Source organism: Babylonia areolata, chromosome 18, assembly GCF_041734735.1.
Source record: "Babylonia areolata isolate BAREFJ2019XMU chromosome 18, ASM4173473v1, whole genome shotgun sequence".
Lineage (NCBI taxonomy): Eukaryota > Metazoa > Mollusca > Gastropoda > Neogastropoda > Buccinidae > Babylonia > Babylonia areolata.
Window position 1 is genome coordinate 36,734,813 of NC_134893.1, and position 11,582 is coordinate 36,746,394.

Consider the following 11,582-nt stretch of genomic DNA (forward strand, 5'->3'; position numbering starts at 1 on the left):
TCCCACAGCTTTCAGAACAGTACAAAGCTGAGAAGATGTGCTGCCATCACCTCTTTGTTATTTAGCAAAAAATGCTTTGTGGATGCGCATTATAACTGGGACACTAATAACAATCGTGATGTAATGGGGGGGGGGGGGTTGTTATTTGGCAAGCAATGAGTTGGACTGTTCAGTTGTGAAATAGGCTTGGGTGGAGTTGATAATCGCCATGTTTTGTAAAGTGTTTAGGTTAGAGTACCTTTCATCTTTCACAAGACTGTGATGTGATGACTGGTGAAGTGTGATACTCTGTTGTGCTAAACCAAATTTTTTTTTCGTTGCATCAAAACCATGTCAGGAGCATGTTTACCTGCTCTGTGAATACAGGCTGTTGGTTTGGAAGTGAAGTTTTTGACTGTGGAACAAGCCGGCAGAGATGTTGGCTGTATTTGCATAGTGGTTAGCACCTAGGGCTGATGACTGGGGTTTTGGGTTTGGCCCCCTGGGGGTGACCAGAAATGATTATTGTGGGGTTTTTTTTCAGCCTCTGGCTGGACTCCTGTTGGGGCTGTGAGTTCTCACATGGGGATTCTAGAAACCTTCTCTGTCATTTGTTATGCACTGTATGAATGTGTCTTTGATTATTAGTTGTTAAGAGTGGACCTGCTCAATATCTTTACCCGGATTGCAAGTGTCTGTATCTCTTGGATTTTTTTTTTTTTTTCCCCCGTCATGAAAGGATATATAGAGTATAGCCTTAATATGCAGCCTCAGAGTGGAGTGAATGTCTGTAGCAGCAGCGTCTTCATCCTATAATCACTCTGATCACATTTCGAAGAAAGAAAAGAAAAAAAAAAGAAAAAAGGAACATACCAAGTTATTTTGATCTTCATGGGTAAAGAATTTGGACAGCACCTTTATATTGAATTTCTTAGATTAATGCAGATCACACGCAAAAAGATAAATGAAAAAAAGGCAAAGGAAATGAAAGCTCAGAGAATTTTGCAGAATATTTGTTTTTCATAATATTTGTTTTGAAAATTGTAATGTTGTAATTGCATATAATTGTGGATAATTGTGGATGTCTGAATACTTTTGTTTGAAATGTGAAATTGAATTGCTTTTATTCAGCACAGTCATCTTTTCATTATCAAACATAATTGTTGTATGATTATTCATACACTGTATACACGTGACGCAGTACAGTTAGTGTACAGTTGGTGTACAGACACACACTTTTACCAATCAAAAAAAGAAACATTGTTTCAGTGTATTACTGGAACTTTGTGAAAACCTGTGACATAAGGAGAGATGTTCTCAGTGTATTGCCAAGTGTTGGACAGGAAACACTCATTTTAATATGTACTCATCACAAGGAAAAGGTTAACTGCATATTTTATTTATTCTTTGATTTTGTTAAGTGTTTAGGTCCTGTAAATGTCTTATACTGAGTGTGTTTAAAAATGTTTTTCACTTTCATTTGTCAGAATTTGTGTGAATAGCACTGGCAAGTTCATTTAGATTTATTTATTTTTGTGCGTGTGGGTTTGGATATATTGCCTTCATGAAATTGTTCATGAAGATGCATGTGCAATGGCTGAAGAATTTGCTTTTGTGAAATATAAATCTATTTTCAACAGAGCTGTACATATTTTATCATGTGCATGTAAGCATTGTATGTTGGTGTGTGTTTTCAGTCAAAACAAGATGGATTCCAGTGTTGTAATTCCAGTGTTCACTCAAGTCAGCGTTTCATAATGTGTTTGGTGTTGACAGTAAACCACTGTTTTGGTAGAGATGTACATATGGGAAACTAAATTGAGTATTGAGAGTTGAAAGAATGTGCGAGTTAAAGAAACAACTAAATGTGTTCATCTTGCCCATGGCAAACCTGTTTAGCCAAGCTCAGGAAACAAATTTTAAACCAGCATCAAATCTGCAGGACATCATGGCAGAGATAGCGCAGGTAGTCTTCCTATGGCTATGATGTTGGGGAAATTGTTTGCAACACTCGTTAGCACTGGCTTACAGAGCCTGTGATTGCCACAATTGTCATGATTCACATCCACAGAAAAGACAGTTGGCACAGTGAAACCACTATTGCCAGAAATATAACCACTAGTTTCGGACCCTTCATTTCATTTCCTACACCCATCTTTCTTCCTCAGCCATCTGTCCAGTAACTCTAAAGTGCCATCACCTATCCCCTGTGTTGGGCTCTTTCATTATGATTGATATCCCCCACCTCCTGAAATTCTGTTCAAGATATTTCCTCTTTTCTGTGGCTCTCTTTGTTTCTTGCCATTTCCTTTTCTGTGTCTGTCATCTTTTCTTTTTCTAGGTGTATGTGCATGAATAGGATCGCGTCTAATTTACTTTGCCTTCTTTTTCTCAAGTTATATGGTATCAGTTGTTTACAGTTTTCAACCTTGGTATGGCCCTGTGAGATTGGATGGGCTATAAGCTGCAAAGATGAATAAATATGTGAATAAACTATCACCTTCCTGTGTCAGTGTGGGGTGTAGGTATGTCAGATTTAAAACATTTGAAATTTACTAGCGTGATTTCTAATGTCCATCACCAAGTTCATAGATCTGGAAGGGAAAATCCAGTCAATTCTTTGCAGTTGTTTGGAAGTTAAAAGTCTTGGAAAGTTTGAGACAAAATCTTAGGAAACATGCCTTTAGACTTGTATTTGAATGACATTATTAAAACAATAAATGATATTAAATTTTCTTAATGTGCATCTATATCATACTGAGGTAATATAAGTATGTCTACATGGACATTTATAATTACAAAAAAGGGGAAATTATTTGGCAATATCTGACATGAAGAAATGAATATTTTGAAGTAGTATCACATACATGTTGACTGAAAAACTGCATGCAATATTTATTGATGGATAGCTCAGCCATGATGGAGACTTAACTCAAGGGGGTGGGTGTTACAAACTGCCAGACCTTGCGAATGTTCATTTGCATTATTTATATTGGTCGGTGCAAAATGTACATACTCTCTCCACTCCCCCTCCCCCCACATGTTCATTTGCATTATTTATATTGGTGGGGGCAAAATCTGCATAATCTCTCCACCTCCTCCCCCCATCCAACCCTCTCTGTGTTATTTCATCAGTCATTGTATACTTAGAGTATTAGAGATGAGGTGCGGTGTGGTGTGAATGCTATTCAGTGTAGATAAGAATGTGTAGTGTATACATGTATTGATGTAGTGGATTCATAGTGAATATGTGTTGATGTGTGTCATCTGTGTGTCCTCATGTGGTGGGAAAGAAAAAAATAAATCCAAAAACAATGGCTGGTGGAAAATAAAGTGGAGAGTGAAATTTTGTCTGTTCGGGTTTTTCTTCTGTGTTTGTTTTCAGTTTGCAGAGTACTTTTGTTTTTTTCTCCTTCAAAATTGTGTTTGTCTGGACAGTTATGTGTGTGTGTGTGTGTGTGCGCGCGCGCACATACATTTGTGTGTTAGTGTGTCCTGTGTGTTTGATCCTGGCATTGGTGCTGGTGGGTTAAGGTTGATTGGTTGGTTGGTTCTTTCCCTGTGTTCTTGATCAACATATATGCAGACCTGGTAATTGATTTACCTCTTTCCTTTGTTAAAACGTGACACACATGAAAGATCCTGTAATCCATGCCAGTGCTGGGTGGACAGTGGAAACGGGCACAAACCCAACATGCACACCCGTGAAAAAGGGAGTACAGCCACGTAAATGGCACAGTAAAAACGGCCACACACACACAAACACACACACACACACAAAGGCTGACTCGTACATAAAGGGGAAGGTTGGAGACACCTCGGAGGTCACCTGTTCTGGACACGTTGGGCACTGTGCATGACGGTTCCTGGACGGGAGGGTTTTGGATGGCTGTGGACGCAACAGGATGTGTGTCTGATTACCCAGGCTTTAGGAACACAACACAGTTTTAATACTGCCCGGATTGCCACAAGCTAACCTAGATAGTTTAGGTTTGCGTAGCTGTAAGAAATTTCCCGAAGTCTACACCAGCGGTAAGATTAGCCATACGGATTTTCCAAATTCTTGAGTGAAGTGGAGTGGTGGCCCAATGGTAAGCCTTGGGAGTGAAAGAATCTTGAGTGTTCGGGATCAAATCCTGCACTTGCCAGAATTTTTCTCTCACTCCATTAGACCTTGAGTGGTGGTCTGGATGCTTTCTTTCATTCTTTCTTTCGTCCTTTCTCTGAGCGTATGTCTTTCTCTCTCTTTTCCCCATTCTTCTTTTATCTCTTTGTTTCTTGTTTTATATCCTCTCTCTCTCTCTCTCTCTCTCTCTCTCTCTCTGTGGAACAAAGGATGAAGGTGACCTAAAAAGTACAGCACCCGTGTCGGCACAGAAACACACACACACATACAGGTATCACATCACACCCACGCCTCCTCTCAATCACCCACAACAACGTCTGCTTTAGCCTTTTTGTTTTCTTTTCCTTTTTTTCTGTTTTCTTGACGATTTCGTTCCCTCTGTTTTCTGTGGTTGTGATGGGTTGAGATTCTGATCTCACATTTACACTGATCCACCCAGCCTCCCCCCTTAAAAATAATTCATATCAATTTTGTATATTGTTCTAAAATCACGTCTGTACCTGCACATTTGTTTTCCCCGGCCCAGTGTAGTATTTTTCAGCTTCTTTTCTCGTTTCCTTTCTTAACCTCCTCCCTTCTTTTTTTCTCTTTTCTTTCTTCTTTCCTTCCTTTCCTTGTTGAGCCAGCAGAAAGAGTTTTTTTTTTTTTTTTTTTTTTTTTAATAACTAAGTTCAGGGTTCACATACGTTTTACACAGAATGCACTATGTGTGTGGGTTCACAATGGTTATCCGTGTACATCTTTCTTTTCCTCTTTTCACCCCCCACCCCTCCCCACACACCTTCTTATCATTCTCTCTGTCACAGGAGTGACTGGGTATGTTTGTGTTGTGCGTGTTGTGCGTGATATGTCACTTAAGTGTGCTGTTTGAGATGCACGTGTAGTTGGTGACGGTGAGCTTTCAGGAAGGTGAGAGTGGATGAAACCTGTGCGAACGTTTTTAGGTCGTGCGGGCCGCGCGCTGGCGGCGACAGGATATTTCATGGGTAAGTTTCCCCCCTTTTTTCCTCGCTTGTTTCAGTCGTTTACACTGTCCTCTTCCTTTGATGTTTTTCTCTTTGTGTTTTTAGTCTGGGTTAGGCTATTGTCTCATGTTGTTTACTGTATCGTTGATTTAAATTAAGTTTCATTTCGTTTGATACTTTCGCTTCCGTCTGTCTATTCTCGTGTTAATCCCACCGAAGTGCTTGACCATCGCTTCTCCTCACTCACCTTGGGTTTCACTCTCTGTCGCTAGCTCGCTCGCTTCTCTCGCTCTGTCTGTGTCTGAAACTCAAGCACATGCATGCACTCACACGTACACACACACACACACACACACAGAGCGAGCGAGCGGCGAGACTCGGTGAGAGAAAGAGAGCTCAGCGCGCTTGCAAAGAAATATGTCACCAAACTGTTGTCTTGTTATTATGATAGTTCTTCAATGAAATCGGGGTTGGGGCGGGTGATGAGAGGGGGGAGGGGGGAGGATAGGGAGGCAAGAGAGCCTGGCGAAGTGGTAGGGGGGGGTGGCAGGGGCCGGGAAGGGTGTCAGGGAAAGCGAAAGCGAAAGCGGAAGTGACTTCATCTTCCTGGCAGCACATGGCTGCTCCCCCCATTCCTTCAAATCTTCTACACGATTGTCCCCTCCTCCCCCCCTCTCTCTAATCTCTTTCTCTGATGCAACTATATTCTGGAGCCACGATTGTTCCATGTGCGTGGTGGCCCTTTGCTCTTTTCCTCCCCTTCCCCAGTCTGTTGTTATCAGAGAGGCTGGATCAAACTGACTGTTGTGATTTCTTCCATTTCTTTACATACCCACCTACCCCACGCCCTCCCCCCTTTCTTATTTTTGGTGCACACACGTGGCTGCTATGTTTGTACAATTCCCCTTCCCCAACCCAAGCCATCCCACTCCACCCACCTCCTTCCCTTGCCTGTCCCCCCCACCCCCCTTCCCACCCTCACCTCCCCCCAACCCAAGGTGTGTTCCAGTCTCGGCAGCAGCTTGAATCTCCGCAGAAAGATTTGTCAGGTGTGCGCGTGTGTATGTGCAGTTCGTATTTATTCAGTTCCAGCCCTCTTCCTCCTCACCCCCCCCCCCTTTTTTTTCTGCATCTGTAGAATTCGACAGGTTGAACAAAGTAAAAGATACCCAGTCTTCAAGTGGTGCGATTTGTAGGGGATGTGTCTGGCGTGTAAAATGGGCTTGATTTGTTGTGGACCATTATCCCGAGCAACAGCAGCAGCAGCAGCAGCAGCAGCAACAACAAAACAAACAAACCTGATTGATTGCGCAATATTTGGGAGGACAAGTATTCAGGGATTATCGGAGTAAGTAAGAATATAAGAATAACTCTGAATGTAATCAAGAATAACGTTGAATGTGCTACACCCATCAAGATCATTAAAAAAAAAAAAAATCAAGAATAGAATAGCGACCTGAGACAGTGAAGCATGGTGTCTGATGTATGTGCTACGCCCGTGATGATATCCAGGATCAGCTGAGTGACGTTAGACAATAAAGAACGACGCTTTGTACCCATAACAAATCTTCAGGATTAGCACTGTAAGTTTGGACAATAAAGTAGGATGTGCTCTATCCAGGATGCTACGTGCAGCGGGGATCAGTGATTAAAAAAAAAGTCAAGCAATAAAGATGATATGCCATGCTCAAGATGATAGCGAGAATCAGTAGAGTGACGTCAGGCAATAAAAGTATAGTGTGTCTGTCATACCTTAAACGACACTCAGGGCCAGTGTGTGCCGTCAGCAATAATAGTACGGTATTGTACTCCGGGTGACAGGACTGATGCAGTGACATCTACGATAAAGTATGATGTGATATACTCAGGGCAATAATCAGGATTAGCAAGGCGATATTGGACAATAAAGGATATTGAACATTATCTTGGAAAATCTCCAGGATTCGAAGCGCAAAGTCGAACGATAAAGTAGCCTATATTGTGCAATGATGACAGGATTGCCGGAGTACACTGCGCAATCTGTACACAGGATGACATTCATGATTCTTGGAGTGACGCCGGAAAACAACTGTATGATGTTATCCAGGATGATATTCAGGATTAGCGGGGTGAGAGCGAAGTATGATGAGCTATACACAGGATGATATCCAGGATTAGTGGAGTGACGCTTTTCAATAACAGTTTGATGAACTGTATTCAGATTCATATTCAGGATTTGCGGAATAACTTCAGACCATGCAAGTATGACGCGTTATCATACCCAGGAAGACATTCGTGAGTAATGGAGTGACGTCAGGCAATAACGAAGCATGCTAAGCTGTTGTCAGGATGGGATTCAGGATTAACGGGCTGACGTCAGACTATAAAGTGTGACATTGTCTTCTTCACTCAGGTTGATGTCCAGGATCAGTGGAGACACCAGACTCAATATTACGTTTTATACTCAGCAAAACAATCGGGATAACTGGAGCGACGTCAGACGATAAAAATATGATGCACTGCATCCAGTACAGGAACTTGAGACATTCGGGATCAGCAGAGTGACGTCAAACAATAAATGACATGCTTCACCCAACCTGATATTCAGGAATAATGCGGTGACGCTGGACAACCCAAAAACAACGGTGCACTACACCAGCATGAGTGAAGAGACGCAATTAGTCGACTATAAAATACAAAGTGCTTTTGTCAGTATGGCATTCAGGATTAGCGGAGCAATTTGGAGGAATACATACCTGCACTCGATATGCCATCCAAGTCGTTGACTTGACTTAACTTGCTCATGGTTGAGGCCTTGTTACAGGCATGCTCACGTTCCAAGTTAACTATTATACTTATAGCATGCGTGGCTAGCAGTTCCCTGAGGCCTATCGAATGCACTGAGGGTCATAAATGGTTGACAGGTCCTTCCAGTGGCTGTCAAGGCGTCGTTTTGAAGGCGGCGACCGATGGTGCTGTGACTACCCGATCTGGAAGTTCATTCCATGCTGAGATCACTCTCAGTGAAAAGAAATTGCCCCGCAGTGACGTTTATGTCGTCTTCTGTTGCAGTGTATAGCAGAAGCTCATCTACTGTAAAGGAAAAGGCCGGGATACAGAGAGACAGCAGGAAAGGCTTTAGAAAAAAACAACAACAACTAAAAAACCAACAAAACAAACCGACGCTGTGTCCCACCGACTTTTGTGGGGTTCATGCCAGATTCTGGTCTTGAGCTGAGCTGCTGTTCGAGGACCTAGAGGATTTGATACTGCCGAAGGGCTTGGATTTTGTGTTGATTAAAAACTGAGGTCAGTGACATTGTTTGTGTCTCACAGTCACTCCCCGTGATTATTGTATATTATCACCATCAAGTAGTGTCATGAAATGTCCTCGTATGTCATAACTGAATGATTGTAAACCGCCTCACCCCAACTCCGGCCGCCCCCACACCTCCCCCAAGACCCCCATACACACACTGTCTGTCTGCCTGTCTGTCTCTCTGTGTGTACTAGAATGTAATGATATCCCAAACATCAAAACATATAATGATACCCGGCCAAATATCATAATCATGTCAGTGTCGACATCACCATCGTCGTTCTCCACTTTCACCATCAGTTTAAAAAAAAAAAAAAAAAAAAAAAAAAAAAACAGAAAAGAAAGAAAGAAAGCTGTCGTTTTAGTTTGTTATATCGTTTATCATTTGTTTTTTCCTAACTCAATCAAGAATGCAGTAGCCTCCCTTAGTAGGTCTGTCGTTTCCATGTCACGACTTGATGTGACGCAATGTCTTGTTCTCCTTGTTGGTAGCTCATTGTGTCGGGATAGTTCAGAGCATGCGCGCGCTTGTGTGTGTGTGTGTGTGTGTGTGTGTGTGTGTGTGTGTGTGTGTGTGTGTGTGTTGTTTTGTCTGAATGAACACCATTGACTTCAATAGGCTGACTCGGCTCATTACTGAGCAGTGTGTGTGTGTGTGTGTGTGTGTGTGTGTGTGTGTGTGTGTGTGTGAATGCCATCATTGTGTATTCTTTGTGCCTTGAGTTTAACACCTCTTAACTAACAGTGGTACTAAATCAATGTATTATTGCTCGCTCCCACCTCGTCAGTCTCTCCACCCCCACCAAATCGACTGGGGGCGTCTTTTGCCACAACTGCGTTCGGGTGTCTTGAGCCCTACTAAGGGAAGCAACCACGTCATTTCTAAGCTGGAATGAGCCCCCACACAGAATTCTAAACTTACGTCCCCTGGTGGAATTCCTTCGTTTTCAGTAGTTTTTTTTCCCCCCTTCTTCTTTTTTTTTTTCTTCTTCTTTTTCTTCTTCTTCCAGTCTGTGATTGTTGGATGGGTACCAGAGAGAGAGAGAGAGAGAGAGAGAGAGCGAGAGAGCGAGAGCGAGCGAGCGAGCGAGCGAGAGAGAGAGAGAGAGAGAGAGAGAGAGAGAGAGAGAGAGAACCACCTTTGAACGGCAACAAAAGCAGACAGGTACACACACATGAATAAACTGTCTGGAAAGTTAAGGGAAGGGAATGCGTGGTGGAGGAGGCGTGGGGAGGGGAGGGGAGGGGAGGGGAGGGGAGGGGCATGACGAAAGATGTCTTTGCCAAGTTCTCCATGGAGATGATCATGAAGATGGCACGGATGGGGAGATGCTACTGAGAGGATGGGGGTGGGGGTGGTGGGGATGGGCGGGGCAGGAGAGAGAGAGAGAGAGAGAGAGAGAGAGAGAGAGAGAGAGAGAGTGTGTGTGTGTGTGCATGAGTCCGTGTGTGCGTGCATGTGTGTGCGCACGCACATCAGTTAATTTCAGACTAGATGACAATAATGATCTAGGTAGTGGTGGTCGGTGGCGGCGGTGATAGTTTATCAACTGAACTATGAGAGAGAGAGAAAGAGAGAGAAAGAGAGAGGGAGAGAGAGAGAGAGAGAGAGAGAGAGAGAGAGAGAGAGACGGACAGACAGGCGGACAGGCAGAGACGGACAGACACAGACGGACAGACAAACGGACAGGCATACAGAGACAGCCAGCCAGCCGGGTAGACAGAGAGACAGAGACAGTGGAGAGGGAGGGGTTGTTCCGTCGGCAGAGAATCATTCCTATTTCCCCCGCCCCCCTTCCTCCCCCCCCTCCATGCCCTCCCCTGTACACCCTCCCAGAAAGCTCTTAGTGGTGATCCATTTCACTTTTTATTTTGACACTTTCCATTCGATCGGTGTCGGACTCACGCAACAACAACGACAACAACAACAAAACCCGTGTTGCCATTCCACACTGACTCACGTGCATTCGATCCGACGGCCGCCACGTGCAGTGCGCACCGGTCTTGCTTCCGATACTGTGACTGACAAAAGGTGGCGACCGTCTGTCCGGCAATATCCTACGACCGTGAGTGACTCCCGTTAACTTGACGAGTGATCCGACCGTATGATTTCCACCGCTACTTCTACTGACCACGCCTCTGTTAGGGTACAGCGCCAAGGTGTTATTTTCAGTTTCAGTTTCTCAAGCAGGCGTCACCGGTCACTCCGAGCGTTCGGACAAATCCATAATACACTTACTACACCACATCTCAAGTGCCAGGCAGATGCATGACCAAGCAGCATAACCCAACGCGCCTAGTCAGGTCTTGAGTGCACGCACGGTACATCTGATATTATGTAATATATAATAATTATTTATGTGCCTATCAGAGTGGATATTTTTCTACAGAATTAATTTTGCCCGAGGTCAAAGCTTTTGTTGCCATAGGCTCCTTTTCAGTGTGTCAAGTGCATCCTTCACACGGTTTGTCGTCTCATCCGAACAGTCGACTAGACTTCTCGGTTTGATTCTCCGGTCAACGTGGGAGGAAGGGTGACTGAGAGCGGCGGGAATCGAACCCAGACCCTCACGAACGCTGTATTGGCAGGTAAGCGTCTTGACCATTCTGCCACCTTCCTCCTCGTTTGTGAAGATGCGTGCCTGAACATGTCCGTATTGAAAGCATGAAAGAAACTATTGCATATTTCTTATTCCATTAATCTGAGACATCGCACTGATTCTTCATCGTGAGTTCAACGGTCAGTTAATTTTTTTTCCCACCAATGTTCCTCTCAGTTCATGGTCCTTTGTAGTGTATTAGAAAACAAAGTTATCCCATAGGAATGCAACGCGAATGTGGACGCTTTGTGAAAACTGCACCACTGAGCTCGCCGCCATTGCTGAGCGGTACTGACGCACTTTGCTTGATTGATCCGCCGTGAGTGTGTCGCAGTTTCAGTTTCAGTTTCAGTACCTCAAGGAGGCGTCACTGCGTTCGGACAAATCCATATACGCTACACCACATCTGCCAAGCAGATGCCTGACCAGCAGCGTAACCCAACGCGCTTAGTCAGGCCTTGAGGAAAAAAGAAAAAAAAAAAGAAAAAAAGGTGAATAAATGATAGATAAGCTTACACAAATAAATAAATAAATGATAAATAATAACTATAATAAAAAAAAGGTAAATAAGCAAATAGATGTAAAACATGAAGACACACATTCACATATACACC